Source organism: Capra hircus, chromosome 13 (assembly GCF_001704415.2).
Source record: "Capra hircus breed San Clemente chromosome 13, ASM170441v1, whole genome shotgun sequence".
Classification (NCBI taxonomy): Eukaryota; Metazoa; Chordata; class Mammalia; order Artiodactyla; family Bovidae; genus Capra; species Capra hircus.
In genome coordinates, this window is record NC_030820.1 from 1,391,467 (window position 1) to 1,409,102 (window position 17,636).

General features: G+C 38.3%; 1 protein-coding gene and 1 pseudogene across 2 annotated transcripts in view; both read left to right on the forward strand.

The window, feature by feature from the left end:
• The window catches only part of PLCB1 (phospholipase C beta 1), an 863,926-nt gene that overhangs the window by 788,467 nt on the left and 57,823 nt on the right, over positions 1 to 17,636 (forward strand). The window lies entirely within an intron of this gene.
• On the forward strand, positions 16,416 to 17,173 carry LOC102187604 (annotated as a pseudogene).

The window sequence follows — 17,636 nt, forward strand, 5'->3', positions numbered from 1 at the left end:
ATGAGTGATGTTGAGCATCTTTTCATGTATTTGTTAGCCATCTGTATGTCTTCTTTTGAGAAATGTCTGTTTAGTTCTTTGGCCCATTTTTTGATTGGGTCATTTAGTTTTCTGGAATTGAGCTGCAGGAATTGCTTGTATATTTTTGAGTTTAGTCGTTTGTCAGTTGCTTCACTTGCTATTATTTTCTCCCATTCTGAAGGCTGTCTTTTCACCTTGCTTATAGTTTCCTTTGTTTTGCAGAAGCTTTTAATTTTAATTAGCTCCCATTTGTTTATTTTTCCTTTTATTTCCAATATTCTGGGAGGTGGGTCATAGAGGATCCTGCTGTGATTTATGTCAGAAAGAATGAAACTAGAACACTTTCTAACACCATACACAAAAATAAACTCAAAATGGATTAAACATCTAAACGTAAGACCAGAAACTATAAAACTCTTAAAGGAGAACATAGGCAACACTCTCTGACACAGCAAACTTTTAAACTGTGTTTAACTTGAAGAAGGGGCTGAGATTGGAGAGGGCGGTCAGGGTGCTATACGCTCTCTATATTATGTATTTGCATGCATTTCTTAAAATAATCTATCTCTATATATTATGTGGGTGATCAAAAATATTTTGAATTTTAATGTAAAAGACTCCATTACTGGTAAAAGTTAGTTCTAAATAGGAGATGGTTTGAAACTGTAAGCCTTTCTATAAGTGTTCATCTGGATCCACTTCTTTGTAGTGCCCTCTTTGTCTCATTTTCTAGCTTTAAAAAAGCCAGTTTAAGCTAAAAGGAGCCATTATGGTTTCTGGATATCACTGTATTTCTGATAATTAGCCCTTCAAACTTGATTAGTTTTTAGTAGAATTACAGTGATTCTGAAGCAATCCTGAAGCCACCTGTTTTCCTCTGCCATATAAAAACCTACATCTGCTGTTGATAGGATCTAAAATGTAAAAACATCACAAAGCAAGTTGGAGAGTCCTGAGTTTCCAATGAAAACAAAGATTCTGCATAACTTTTAAAATGTGTTTAAATAAGCCAGTGAATGGAAAAGAAATCAAGGAATGCTCAAAGAACAAGCTCCTAGTGAAAGCAGGTACCCAGAGGGGTGCACAGAGCAATAAAGCTGTCTTTCGTCTTGAAGTTATCTGCCAGTTACTGAGCTTAGATTTTTCATGATGCATGAGGAATGGGAAAACAGGAAATGAAGCCAAAGTGAGAAGTCTAGTAATAGACTCACCACGTAAACCTGGGACTACAAGAAGCCACATAATCTCAGGGAAGGCAGGAATAAAGAAGTCATCATCTCATGATACTGGATGCTTGGGGCTGGTGCACTGGGAGGACCCAGAGGGACGGTATGGGGATGGGGGAGGGAGGGGGGAACACGTGTATACCTGTGGTGGATTCATGTTGATGTGTGGCAAAACCAATACAATATTGTAAAGTAATTAACCTCCAATTAAAATAAATAAATTTATATTTTTTTAAAAATTAAAAAAAAATAAGCCATCATCTCAAAGAACTGCAAGAAAATTGTTACTTGCACAAGTAGGTTTTTAAACAGAGGTAGAAAAAAATCCTTCCTGAGAATTTGTGATTAAAAGCTCTCCCTCATGTGAACTTGAAGCCTGAATTCAATTCACACCACCTGACAAATTCAGAATTTAGTGTAAATCTGTCTCATGTTGGAAATCCTCTGGTGTCCTGGTATAACTAATCAGTTTGTCTATAAAAAAGGCTGTTTTCAAATCAGGCTTTAAGTTATTACTACCTTTAAAGTTCCAAGAAATGTCAACCCATCAAAGCAATTACAGTGAATATAGAGAAAGTTCATGAGTGAGAACCACAGCAGAAACAGAAGACTGTAGAATGAGCCCTATAAAAACTTAGTATTTTGATATTATGAGAACAGGATGTTAAACAAGTACTTTTAAGACTGACAATATGAGTGAAGATCAGTCGACTAAAAACAATGATGTATGTTTGAAAACAAACTGAATTTCTATAATTGAATAGATAATTACATTTAAAATTTAATGCAACATGTATACTATCATGTAAGAAATGAATCACCAGTCTAGGTTTGATACAGGATACAGGATGCTTGGGGCTGGTGCACTGGGATGACCCAGAGAGATGATATGGGGAGAGTGGTGGGAGGGGGGTTCAGGATTGGGAACTCATGTACACCCATGGTGGATTCATGTCAATGTATGGCAAAACCAGTACAGTATTGTAAAGTAAAAAAAAATAAATAAAGTAAAAAAAATTAAAAGACAAAAATAATAAATAAAATAAATAAATAAAATTTAATGCATCATTCCAGCAATAGAGAGAAAAGTAGTAAATTTAAAAAGAGGTCTATAATATTACTCAGGAATGTAGAAGAATGTCAAAGAGTAAATAAAATAGAGAGATTAAGAGGCATGAAAGATAGAGTGAGAAGAAGAGGTGAGCAAAAATGAGGATAGTAAAATATTCAAAATATGTCATGGACAGAATTGATGAAAGACCCAAACTCATAGATTCAGAATCCTAATCAAGAAGCATTTTAAACATTTCTATATCTAAATACATCACATGGATATTTCAGCAGGGAAAGGAAAAAGTTTAAAATCTTAAAGGACATATCTTAAAAACAACTCAAGAGAAGTGAAAATTAGACAATTGATTTCTTGGCAGGAAAAAAAAAAAAAGAAAACAGAAAAAAACACCAGTGGGATGATATCATCAATGTGCTGAAGGAAAATCTTTGCTAATCTAGCAATTTATATCTAGGAAGAGTATCACTTAGAGTGAAAGCAATAAACGCACCTTCAACCCGACTCAAGATGATTGTAGATGTTTAGGTGAGAGTGTGGCAGGAAGGGCTGAGTGTTTGCCACAAGAGGACCTTCACTAAAGGAAATCACAAATCTATATCCTAGTTAGAGGAATTAAATAAGTATGTCTGCTAAATTTTTCCATTTATAAACATAAAAGATTTTCAGCTCAGCTTTTTTGTTATGTTACTGTTGTTGTTATTTTTAGTTAGTTATTTTGTTTAATAAGAACATAGGTGAAGGATGAGGGCTAGGAAAGGAAAAGAAAAAATATACCAGGAAAATGCTAATCTAAAGAAACCTGCTTGGGCTATGTTTGTATCAAATAAAATGAATTTTAAGGCAGAAAGAAAGAGGGATGTTATGTCATGGTAAAATTTTCAGTTCTCTAACAGACTATAACAATTTTAAATTTCTGTGCACAAAATAATGTGCACTCTTATAATGGATAAAGCAAAAATATTGGCAATATTGAATCTACCTCTCTAGTAGAAAATATTCATATTTCTTTTAGCAATCAATATTTCAAGCAGACCCCTCCAAAAATATCATTAAAGTATACAAAATTCAGATAAAACAACACAATTGGAAACTTTAATAATGTTTTTATGTGCATGTACAATAAGACAAAACTCAAATCCAAGGGAAATTTCATACTTAAAATATTCCTCTTAGATAAAGATGCCCACTGTTATTCCCTTCTATCAAAGAAAAAGAAAAAAAAGTGGTATAGCAATTAGACATTATGTGAAGAAAAATATAATTTGCAATTGCTATGACTCTCTATAGGAGAAGGCAATGGCACCCCACTCCAGTACTCTTGCCTGGAAAATCCCGTGGGCAGAGGGGGCTGGTAGGCTGCAATCCATAGGGTCGCTAAGAGTCGAACACGATTGAGCGACTTCACTTTCACTTTTCACTTTCATGCATTGGAGAAGGAAATGGCAACCCACTCCAGTGTTCTTGCCTGGAGAATCCCAGGGACAGGGGAGCCTGGTGGGCTGCCGTCTATGGGGTCTCACAGAGTCGGACATGACTGAAGCGAGTTAGCAGCAGCAGCATGACTCTCTATTAAAAAGGATTTCCATATAAACTATTTTAATCAATAACAGTTTAGCAAATTTACTGAGTATAATATCAATATACAAAAATCAGTTGCCTATCTGTAAGTAAGCAATAGGCAGCTAGCATAAGTTTAAAATTTCTAATACTGTAGCAGATATACAGTACCCAATAATAACTTTAGCAACATGTATTAAATAAAGATCATGAAAAAATATATAACGCTCTATTCAAAAACATCAAAGAAGACCTATTATAATATGCTAATGAATTAGAAGAGTCAATAGCATAAAAAATGGGTTCTTCCAAATTGATCTATAGATTAAACGCAATGCCAAAAAAAAAGTCCCCTCAATATTTGTAGAATTGGACAAACTGATTCCAAAATTTACATGGAGAAGCAAAAGCCCAGAAGTTGCTGAGTCTCCTAAAAGGAACAAAGTATGAGTATAAAGACTTATCATATACAATCATCATGAAAATATAGTAATTAAGATATTGGTGGAATTTGGCAAGTTGAACACTGACACAAATAGGTGGTCTATAAACAAATGTACTGAGAAAATTTGACTTATGATATAATTGGCACTCAAAATTTTATCTAAGAAACTAAGGGTTTTTGAGAAATGCTGTCAGGGCTATTGGTTACTGATATGCACAAAAAAATATTGGATCCTTACCTCACATCATACACAAAAATCAAGTCCAAATACATTTAAGACTTAAATATGAAATATAAAACTATGAATCTTTAGAAGGTAATGGAGAGTACGTTTATGAACTGTGGAAAGGGAAGGCTTTTTCAAACAATATCAAGAAAAAAGAACAAGACATAAAAGGAAATACTGATAATTTGGCCTAAATTAAAAGATATTTTGTTCATCACAATACTCTGGAGGGCTTCCCTGGTGATTTGGTGGTGAAAAACCCACCTGACATTATAGGATACATGCGCGCTATCCCTGGTCTGTGATGATCTCACACGCCAAAGAGCAAAACCAAGCCTGTGCTATTGAGCCTGTGCTCCAGAGCCCAGAAACCGCAGATACTGAGCCCAGCACCACAGCTCCTGAAGCCCCAGAGCCTAGAGTGCATTCTCCGCAAGAGAAGACTCTACAGTGAGGAGCCTGCGCACCACAGCGAGGAAGCAGCCCCCACTGTCTGCAGTGAGAGAAAAGCCCACGCAGCAACCAAGACCCAACAAAGCCGAAAATAAACAAGTGAAATTCTGGATATGCATACATATATATATATAATCCTTTAAAGAAAGTGGAAAAATGAAACAGCAACACATAACATCGAAAATTAATGTCCATAAGATATATAAGATTTCTATAGGTTAAGAAAAAGTATGTCAATTAGACTTCAAAAATAAATAAATTATAAAATTAAAATATAAGTACTATTGAAAAAATCATGACAACTATATAATCAAAATTTTAAAATAAAAATATAAACTGAATTTCTATTAAAAAATGAAAAACACAAACAATTGGAAAATGTGCAAGAACTTCCATGCTTCTGTTGAGAGGCACAAATGGCCAATAACATAAGTAGGCCAAACTTCACTGGTAACTGCTGTGCTGAGTCTCTCAGCCGTGTCTGACTCTCTGTGACCCCATGGACTGTAGCCCACCAGGCTCCTCTGTCCGTGGGATTCTCCAGGCAAGAACACTGGAGTGGGTTGCCACGCCCTCCTCTAGGGGATCCTCCCAACCCAGGATCACACCCAGGTCTCCCACATTGCAGGTAGATTCTTTACCATCTGAGCCACCAGGGAAACCCTCTTTGGTACTTAAGGAAATGCAAATTTAAGCCATAACATTATATTACTGTATACTGTCAGACTGGTAAAAGTTTTATGTCTGCTGATGTCAGGTGATTTTCAAGCAAATGGTGCCCTCCAGGACAGTTCTAGATTGCTATCACTAGCAATGTAAACTGGTCCAGATACACTGGGGAACAACTTGACACAATCTAGGAAAGTTGAAGATAATACATTCCCAGGACCAGAAATTCCTGGCCAAGGTAGAAACTCTCTAGAGAAGTTCCCACTTATATGCATCTGGAGAACTGGGCAAGAATTCATAACAATACTCTTTATACCAATAAAACACTGGAAATAACTATGCTTCAAGAATAGAATGAAGAAATTTTAATAGTATGTACACAAGAATATTACGTGGCAATAAAATAAATATGAAGGGGTCCCCGATGGCTCAGTTAGCAAAGACTCCGCTGGCAATGCAGCAGACCACCTGCAATGCAAGAGACACGGGTTCAATCCCTGGGTCAGGAATTCCCCTGCAGAAGGAAATGGCAGCTCACTCCAGTATTCTTGCCTGGGAAATCCCATGGACAGAGGAGCCTGGGGGGATGCAGTCCATGGGGTAGCAACAGTTGGACTAAGCAACTGAACCACCACCACCAAATAAATTTGACTTAGAGCCACAGACAGCAACCTGGACCACAGTATTTAGTGGAAAGCAAGTGGCCAGAGAACATGCTTCCACTTTTATGAGTTTAAAAACCTGCAAAGCAGATTAGTATGTTGCTTAGGAATGCAGACTTGGTAAAATGCTTTTTAAGTGTGGGAATGATAAGCAAACAACGAAACACTAGACTGCTTTTCCTTCTGAGTCATCAGAGAGGAGATGAGATCGTGGAGAACTTGAAGCCCAATGTTTTATAAACTGGTCAGTGGGTATTTATTAGTAATAAACTGTTCTTGGTATCTTATGAGTATTTTACCCACTTTTATATTTATTTAATATTTAAGAAACACCGGTTTTAAATAAAAAGGAAGAAAGAGAGTAGTCATGATGTTTTGGTGCACTAAATTCAGTTTGACAGGTGAGATTCTTCATATGCTGCCATCTTTAGTATTTTTCCTGGGATTGAAATGATTTGCCATGATTCCATGTAGAAAGTGGAAAATAAACTCACCCAGATCAAGTCGCTGCTTTGCTAACCGCCCTGTGGGCGGGTCGGAAAGTATTGAATGAAGCCCGCCTCCTCCACGGCCTTCTCCGCGGCCTCGCCCCCTCTGCAGTCGGCCCCCTCCCTCCTGCTGCGGCGCTCCGCCCAGCGCGCGGGTCCCCTCTGTGCCTTCTGCTGCCAGCCACCACACCTCCAGACTTCCCTGTGGCTGCTTCCTTTTTCTTCAGTCCTCAGTGCAAATAGCAACTCCATACAGAGAACTTCTCAGACTACGTAATAGACTCTTATTGCTTCTGTCTGTCTGTTTCCTTTTATTTGTGGCACTATCCCCTATCATGTTCACGTGGTTACGTGTTTGTTAGCGGCCTTACTTCCGCGCAGGGGCCACATCTCTTTAGTCTTGCCCTATGCTTGGCAGATTCCCGAGTACCTCAAAAGGTAAAGAGTCTACCTTCAATGCGGGAGACTTAGGTCAGGAAGATCCGCAGAGAAGGGCGTGGCAACCTACTCCAGTATTCTTGCTTGGAGAATTCCATGGACAGAGGAGCCTGGCAGTCCCTGGGGTTGCAAAGAGTCGGACTCCCCTGAGCAACTTTCACTTTCACTAAGGTTGGCATATAGCTTGTCAATTAAAAATAATGGGGACTTGCCTGGTGGTCCAGTGGCTAAGACTCCATGCTCCCAATGCAGGGGACCTGGATTCGATCCCTGGTCAGGGAACTGGATCCCACATGCTCCAACTAAAGATTCCCAAGTGTCACGACTAAGACAGAGCATAGCCAGATAAATAAATACTTCAAAAAAATAATGGCAGTAATTAATATTTTTGCTAAATATTTTGGGCAAAAAACTTAGCCCTTTTTATTTTTATTGGAGTATATTGATTTACAATATTGTGTTAGTTTCTGCTATACAGCTAAGTTATACATATATTCACTCTTTCTTAGATTATTTTACCATACAGGTGATTCTAGAGTATTGAGTCGAGTTTCCTATGCTATACAGTAGGTTCTTATAGATACCTGTTTTATATGTAGCAATGTGTATATATGAATACCTATCTCCCAATTTAACCTGGCCCCTTCTTCCCTCTTTTGGTAACTGTAAGTTTTTTCTCTACATCTGTGACTCTATTTCTGTCTTGTAAATAAGGTCATTTGTACCATGTTTTTAGATTCTACATATAAGGAATAACATGATATTCGTCTGTCTCTGGATAATTTTTTTTTAATTTGGTAAACATTAAATTTCAAAGAGCCATTTCCTTCCTTCATTCATTCAACAAGTATTTGTCATCTTTAATGTGTTAGACATTATACTAGATGCCAGGATGTAGGTTAAACAGGCAGGTGCTACCAGGAACCTCATGCTGGGGATGGACAGGGCTCCAGCTGTTAGGTGCAAAGGCTTGTGGAGGTCAGTCTAAAATTAAGAACAGAGTAATTTAGAGGCCAAGATACTGAAGAACTAAGGACAGGATTCTGGGTATTTCCGTTTAACGGCATTTGGGGGTATTTCCATAGTGACACCTCGAGACATCATGAAGATTAAAGGATGAGAATATCAGAGAAAATGAAAGCTTTAGGACAGAAAGGCCATCATAGCACCAAATGCCAGAGCTTCCACCAGAAAGCAGAAAATAAGAGGCAACAAAACATGAGTCACTGCATCAGTTTCTGAATAATGGTCCTACGTCTCTCTAAACATTTCCTCATAAATGTCATTGAAAAACCCAGCTGAGAAAACCCTTCTGAATTCCAAGACTGATTAGTGAAATCATGCTTCTACTTTTGGTCTGTTGCAAGAAAGATGAGAAATGACCCAGGGAGAACAGAGAAGTTGCTGCAATATCCCTGACACAATGCTACATTAGCTTCCTAGTCAATACACTCTACCCAGTTTTATATCATGCTAAAATATTACTATTTGATTAGAGATATTTGTGTCCAGTTTTGAACAAAGCCATTTTTGAACATAACTGGTTCACTGGTTGATGTAGGGACACTTGCCCCAACTGTATCTTTGTTTTTATAGAATGCTCTGATTCCATTCATATTTTTTTTGTTATTTACACCCTTTCCAACAGAGAACATGCTCAAAGCAAGAGGGCTCTCTATATAAAGGGTACAGTTACCCTCTACAATCTCTGTGAGATAGATCAGAAATTCCTTGAGGAATTTTTGCTCTCTAACTACTGTAGGACACTACTGACACTGCCATAAGGTTATCACAGTTGTCTGCTAGTGACCTTTTGCTCCTTAGGTGCTAAAATGTACACTCTTGGTTATTGATTTTTGTTACCACCACACTAGATTGGTAATGACACCTACCAACACATCCCATCACTCAGATGTAAAATTAGTTTTACATCTTACCTCCTTGCTTATTGAAACCGATGCATTCAGCATTCAGACTATTCATGCTGAGTATAAGATAACCACAGACCAATCTGCATTTTTAACTCAAAAGCTCAAGCCTTTTATTTAATATTAAATCACAGATTGTTCAACTTCTAAGTGGGTCACACATTGTGTTAAGTGATCCAGCTCTGTCCTCTGCCATCTGGCTACATGAATCAATGTCAGATGGATGCAAATATATCTCTGAGAGGGAACCTTGGGAAAGAGTGCTGATATACCAAGCATAGACCCTAGGACATTTACCCGCTCCCAGAAGAATGCACTGAAGGTAAATCCAAAGATCACGGCACAGGTTTAAATACTGGCTGTATGATTTCACTATTACTTTCATTGGATGCTATGAGTCTGAGTAAGTCCTATCTCTGCTTCATTTACCTTAATTTTGTTGCATGCCCAGAAATTCAGGGACACTCAAGGACAGCAGGGAGCAGATCAGAAAGAGTGTGTGATAAAAACTACAAGTAGCCTCAAGGACAAAAATAATAATAATAATACTAAGACAGAGAGGCTTGTGTATCCAACTGGCTACCGGGTTTTTCTTTGACCATCAGAACTGGTTCCCAATTTGAACTTCAGAGCTTTACTGATACAGTAAGGACTGAGATTAATAAGTATAATTATAAATGTCATTTTATTAAAAGGTTCCAATAAGATGGAATACAGATTAAAATAGTGTGTTCATAAATAGAAAGACAAAAATCAATAGGAAATAAATGAGGGAAATAAGATCAAGGGAAAATAAGAAAGGTAATTTAGAGGCAAGAAGGATTGAGTTTATAAACTGTACACAAAAGCACACACCATAATAACCTGTATATTAATTGGTGTTGGGCCACAGAGTCCACAGGTCAAAACTAGCTATAGAGGAGAAAACCCCTTGAAGACTTTGGGCTTGCAAAGAAGGTTGATATTATACACTGTCCCGTATCCAGAGCCCTCCATGTGCTCAGTCACACTACCTCCAGGTCTTCATTGCTGCACGTGCTCATCCACTCAAACATTTCGTAAATGTATTGACGTGCCAACACCATGTCAGGTTCTTGGGAAACCATGGTTTGTAAAAGTAGGCATGATCCCTGCTCTAGTGGAACTTCAGAGACGTGTCAGAGATAGACAAAAAGCAGATAATCACAAAAATGTATGAGACAAAATAATCACATAAATGAATGAGACACCTCTGTAGGAAAGAAACATGGTTCTAAGAAGAAAAATACAGAATGATCTAATAGAAAGATAAAGATTAGGGGGAATTTCTTGAAGCAAATAATGTTTAAACTGAGAGCTGAAGCTCAGTAGGACGTAACTGAGTAAATGTTGTAGGATCCGTGGAGCAAGGGGGCGTGTGTGGATGGAGGGAGGCCCTTGCTGCTGCTGCTGTTGTTCAGTCCCTCAGTCGTGTCGACACTTTATGACCTCATGGACTGCAGCACGCCAGGCTTCCCTGTCCATCACCATCTGCCAGAGCTTGCTCAAACTCATGTCCATTGAGTCGGTGATGCCATCTAACCGTCTCATCCTCTGTTATCCCCTTCTCCTGCTGCCTTCAACCTTTCCCCAGCATCAGGGTCTTTTCCAATGAGTCGGCTCTTCACATCAAGTGGCCAAAGTATTGGAGCTTCAGCTTCAGTGTCAGTCTTTCCAGTGAATATTCAGGATTAATTTCCTTTAGGATTGACTGGTTTGATCTCTTTGCAGTCCAAGGGACTCTCAAGAGTCTTCTCCAAAACTGCAATTCAGAAGCATTATTTCTTTAGCGCTCGGCTTTCTTTATGGTCCAACTCTCACATCCATACATGACTACTGGAAAAACCATAGCCTTGACTAGACAGACCTTTGTTGGCAAAGTAATGTCTCCACTTTTTAATATGCTGTCTAGGTTGGTCATAGCTTTTCTTCCAAGGAGCAAGCATTTTTTAATTTCATGGCTATAGTCACCATCTAATTTAATTTAGGTTTCATAGCTTCAGTGATTTTGGAGCCCAGGAAAATAAAGGGAAGCCCTTCTAGAAATAAGAAATAGTACATGCAAAGGCACTGTAGCTGTAGGGACCATAGTGTGTTCAAGAAACTGAACCAGTAGGGCACAGAGAACAAGGAGGAGAGTGTATGATGAGAAAAGAAATGTTGACCGAAGTGAAACCCATACAACCTTGGTTGCTGCCTTAACAAGGTTGGTTTTTATTCTAATAAGCCTTAACCCTGGGTAGAGGTAGTGATATGATCAGATTTAGGTTTTGAAAAGGTTTCTATTGACTGAAGTGGAGAACAAATAGAAGGGTGGAAAGATCAAACAGGATGCAAGAGATTAGTTAGGACTCTTAATGCATCAAGAGACATTCACAGTATGGACTTGGAGATGGAGAGAGGTATAAGAATGTGAGAGTGAGAACTTAGTGCTGGGTTGATGAGACAGTGTAGCGCAAGGAAGAAGTCAAGGAGTGATGTGGGTTAGTAGTGTGTGCAACAGGGAGAGTGTTGTCATCTAACGCTGGCCTAGAGAATGGCAGGATACAGCAAAACTGGACATGAGGAGAGGGCAATACTGGACATGGTATGATTGAAATCTAGGTAGAGAAGTTAAGGAAACGGTGAGATACATCCATTTGGAATTGAGAGAAGTCTTCTGGAGAAAAAAAAAAAAGATTTGAAAATCATATATAATATAAAGATGGAAGAGTGCCTGAGCATGAAACGAAGTTTCCAAGAGAAAGACTATGAAAAGAGAGAAGAGACCACAGATGGAGCCTTGAAGAGATTTTAAGATGCTCCTTGGGTTGGGGTTATTCTAAAAACAACACAAGATTGCAGGAGCAAGTCTTTTTCTTTTTTTTTTTTTTTCCAAAACTAACTTACACCTCTTTCCTATTATTTTGTTTTATTTTGTGTTGTTTTACCAAGGATGGACAACTATCATCCATCTCTCACTCTAGAATTTCCTTAGTTAGCCATGAATTGCCTCTTCCAGGGATGATAGGAGAAGTTTCACCATAAATGGGTTTAATCAAAATAAAGGATATTTTATAATTGGGTTAGAGTTTCATGAATAGGACTTTATAATATGCCTGCTAAATGATGCTTGTTATCAAACCCATGTGAATGTTAGTGACTTTATGCTTTCGTCTTTTAAGGGTCAATTGCTCTCTCCTTGATCTATCTGTGAGATCTGCATGAGGTGCTGCCCAGAGACGCTCTGAGATTTTATTTGAGATGACCTGGAGTTTTCACTGTCATTTACCTAGAAATGATCCTTTTGCATATTTTAGAAGAGGACACCCATTCAGTCAGTTTTGCAAGTTCATTATTGCAAAGTACAGCTAAAGAAAGTATAGAATTTTGTGACAGATAATTGAAGAAACCAACAGAAAAGCTTAAGTTCATGCTATAGAATGGTTTTCATTGTCCAATATTGTATTCACATAGTAGGCAGTGCATGAGATGGAAAGATCCTTATTGATAAACATGGTTTTCTTTCCATGATTATTTATTCACTGAACATGATAGTAATGTCATGCCAAGAAAGCTGCATTGTGTTCATGTGTGCACAATGGATATTCACATGTTCTCTGTGTGTTTGCCCATGTTTACTATGTAATTAAAACCAAAACACCAACCTGTGATATCCCCAGAAGAGCACTAACTGTATAACTTAAGCAGCAGGTAGGATTCCTTTTCTTTTGCTGTTCATTTTAATATAGGTAAGAGGAAATAATGTTTTTTCAAGATAGTAGGAAAGAATATAATGGAACTGCATGTCCAACATGGAAGCCACTAATCCACAAATAGTGACTTAATTTTAAATTAACTAAAATTAAAAATTAAGTTATTCCATCATACTGGCCACAATTCAATAGTGTCTACAGTATTGGACAGTGCCAATATCCAACTTTTCCACCATCGCAGAAAGTTTTATGAAACAGCTCTGAACCAGGGATCCAGGCTGCTGCCAGTTTTTGCAGAGCCCACAAACAATGATTTTACATTTTGAAATGATTGAAAAATAATCAAAGGAAGAACGTTTTAATTTTTTAAATATGTATTTATTTACTGTGGTTGCACTTAGTTAGTTGCAGCAGGGATCTTTGATCTTCATTGTGTGGCATGCAGGCAAGATCTTTAGTTGTGGTGTGGGAATGCTTAGTTGTGGCACGTGGAATCTAGTTCCCTGACCAGGGATCAAGCCCAGGGCCCCTGCAATGGGAGCAGAGAGTCCTAACCACTAACCGCAGGGAAAGTCATTCGAAATTCAAAGTTGAGTGTCATTAAATAAAGTTTGTTGAATACAGCTGAACCCCATCCTTTTCACTCTGTTTATGACTTTTCCCCTGGCAGCAGCCCCACTGAGTAGCCATGATAGAGACCTTAAAGCCTGCAAAATCTAAAATATTCACTCTGGCTCTTCAGAAAAGTTCGCCCATGTTTGAGTTAAAGGAGGGAGGGTAATAGTGTTGTTACCAAGTCCAAACTCACTCTGCTCACCACATGACAGGCCAGTTCACTGGAGACGAGGTATTGAGGCATGGAATAATGACTTTATTTGGAAAGCAGGCTGACTGAAAAGATGGTAGACTAATCATCTCAAAATCACCATTTTTGGGGGGTCTGGATGCCAGGTTCTTTTATAGAACCCAGCGGGGGAGGAAGTGGAACAGTAAAGTAGAAAGGTCACAAGTCTTGCAAACATCTCCTCGAATGGCCAGCCTCAGGGAAGAGACATGTTAATTTCTTACTTCCTGTATGCATTCACAGGAGTAGGGGTCAGGATGTTACCCTGAACAAAAGGCATTTTGGTTTAACATTCAGGCAGAAGTGCAGGGCTCCCTGAGACAGGTCATTGTGTATAGACAGTGTCCTTGCAGTGAACAGAAGCAATGAGTAGGAAAGGTTAAAATAAAAGAAACAGATCCAACATGTAGTCGGATTTTGTTCTTCTCCGTAACAGTGTCACAACCCACTTTACTAGAGACTGACCTGTATGGTTTGAAAAAGGACATCAGAGGAAGAGAACACGTGTGCAGAACCCATGTCTTGACTTGATTGCTGTAGGACACCACCCTGCCTTTTAGGATTTGACTGGAGTGTTAAGCCTCCAGAAATACTGGGAGGTCACCTTTAACATGAATCCTAAGGGCTTCATGAAACCCTCAGCTTTCTCAGTGTCTTTTTGTAATTAAAAAAAAAAAAAATACTGTCTAAAGCTCACTTCTCTCTGTGGTCCACTATCCTCCTCATTGTCAAAAGGCAAATTATATTCTCTCAAAGGCTTGACAATATGAAACAAGGAAATTCACTTACCCTCTTGACAGCAATGCCAATTATCTTTTTAACCTTTTCTTAGGCTAATGGCTGAGACAATGAAAAATTAGTTTGCAGTGGGACCTGAGCCAACTCGGCATCCTTCAGCTCTTATTCTATCCTCTCTTCCCACCTCTTGAGAATAGTACGTTCACTAAGACGAATTTGTAATCTCTTATTAGGCCAGGCTTAAATCCGTGCAAGAACTTAATAAAGTCATTCTCTATTAGAAATGCCACAAGGCTATCGAGCATTTCTGTAGGAGTAGGATTGTGTCTTCTATACCTGTGAGTTGACTGGTCTGTTACAAAGCACCCTAGGGAGCCCAGCCTACGCATTTGATATGTTGCTGGACAAGATTGTATCTGAGGGGCAGAGGAAATCCTCAGCAAATGTATTTCTTGTTTAAGCCTCTAATTCGTTAGCATTAGCTTTAAGCCTAACTGACTTCACAGGAATAAATCATTAAGAAAAGTCCATGACCCCAAAGATTGCTGTCTAGGTTTTCCTGGGCATGACTCAAGTTCAGGCATGCGTACAAGTCTCCCCTTAGAAATGTGCGCCCACTGACCTCTCATGTCAGTTGACCTCAACCTGTCCTTGGCTGCTGGAGGAAATTCAGGCTAAGAACAAAACACTTATACTTCAGTCTCTAAGATTTCAGAGCCCAATTCCTGTATACCTACCTTAGTTTGTACTTTCTTTATATCCTCCGGCCAACAGATATATCCAGTGTCCCTGATTCATTAAAATGTTAAGAGGAACACTCGCAGAAGGAATCATTGATCCAACATTTCCATAGTAAAAGGGAAGTTGTAAATATCATCCATTTTGACATTTAAATTTCCCACTGACACGCATCTGATTTATTTGATTTAATATTAAAGAATGGGGAGAGTAGAAGAAACTAGATATGTATAAGCTATTTGGCTTTATTTTAGCCATTTGATTTTTAAATAAAAACAAAACAAAAACCTTAGCATAAAACTTTTTATTACTGAAAGCATTTTGAAATTATTATCGAGATCCCTGGAGCACAGAGTATGGACATAACAGGACCTAACAGAAGCAGAAGATATTAAGAAGAGCTGGCAAGAATACACAGAAGAACTATACAAAAAAGATCTTCATGACCCAGATAACCAGGATGGTGTGATCACTCACCTATGGCCAGACATCCTGAAATGTGAAGTCAAGTGGGCTTTAGGAAGCATCACTACAAACAAGGCTAGTGGAGGTGATGGAATTACAGTTGAGCTATTTCAAATCAAAGTGCTGCACTCAATATGCCAGCAAGTTTGGAAAACTCAGCAATGGCTACAGGACTGGAAAAGGTCAGTTTTCATTCCAATCCCAAAGAAGGCAATGCCAGAGAATGTTCAAACTACCGCACAATTGCACTCATCTCACACGCTAGCAAAATAATGCTCAAAATTTTCCAAGGCAGACTTCAACAGTACATGAACCATGAATTTCCAGATGTTCAAAGCAGATTTAGAAAAGGCAGAGGAATCATAGATCAAATTGCCAACATTGCTGGATCATTGAAAAAGCAAGAGAGTTCCAGAAAAAAATCTACTTCTGTTTTATTGACTATGCCAAAGCCTTTGACTGTGTGGATCACAATAAACTGTAGAAAATTCTGAAAGAGATAGGAATACCAGACCACCTGACCTGCCTCCTGAGAAATCGGTATGCAGGTCAGGAAGCAACAGTTACAACTGGACATGGAACAACAGAGTGGTTCCAAATGGGCAAAGGAGTATTTCAAGGCTGTATATTATCACCCTGCTTATTTAACTTATATGCAGAGTACTTCATGCAAAATGCTGGGCTGGATGAAGCACAAGCTGGAATCAAGATTGCCAGGAGAAATACCAATAACCTCGGATATGCAGATGACATCACCCTTATGGCAGAAAGTGAAGAAGAACTAAAGAGACTCTTGAAAATGAGAAAGGAGAGTGAAAAACTTGGCTTAAGAGTTGCAGACAGTAGCGCCCGGTGGGAGTCAGTATGGCGGCCGAGCACAAAACTAAGTTGTCCAAGAACTTGCTGTGCATGAAGTTCATGCAAAGGGGACTGGACTCGGAAACCAAGAAACAACTAGAAGAGGAAGAAAAGAAAATCATTAGTGAAGAGCACTGGTACTTGGATTTGCCTGAACTGAAAGAGAAAGAGAGTTTCATTATAGAAGAGCAGAGTTTCTTGTTGTGTGAAGAACTTCTCTATGAAAGAATGTCATTCAGAGGATTTAATCCTAAGGTTGAGAAATTAATGCTTCAGATGAACGCTAAGAACAAAGCAGAAGAAGCTGAAGAGCGAAAAGTGGAGCTCGATGTGTCAGATGAAGAAATGGCTAGAAGATATGAGACTTTGGTGGGGATAATTGGGAAAAAGTTTGCCAAGAAAAGAGACCGTGCCATTTACGAAGAAGATGAAAATGGAGACCTAAAACCAATTAAAGTAAAGAAGATGTTCTTAAAGCCCCAAGGTTAAAGTGGAGGCCTTAAGATATGGTTCAGGGATAAGAGCATATTTTGGAACTCAACTCTGTAGGTTCCTCTATAGTTATTAATGTCATAATGTGTATTTGTAAAGAAATGTATACTTTTGGAAACATCCTGCTTTTGGAACAGACGTGTGATGGATGTTATACATCCTTTGCTTAATGGTGTTCATCAAGAGTGGACTTTTAACCCTTGATCTTCAAATGTACATAGGTATGTGGTACCTTCCTAAAGAATATTTTATCTCAGATTTTTTTTTAAAATATAACTCTCCAGTCATTGACCTTAAATTGAACTCATGAAAACTAATACCAGTGTTTAAATTGCCCTCATGTTTATAAACATGTCAAGTCAGTTCATACATATATTTTGGAATCATGTTATGAGAATTTATGATATGTTAATTCATCAAGAACAAAGTTGCCTCTTCGGGCTAAGGATTTTCATGCCACAAAGTCAATGTCAATGTGTGGAATTATGTTTTTCATTGTTGTTTAAGCCTTTAATTATTTTTTAGACATTGTTCTATAATAAATACCTGTTTTCATATTTTTAAAAAAAACTTGGCTTAAAACTCAACATTTAAAAAATGAAG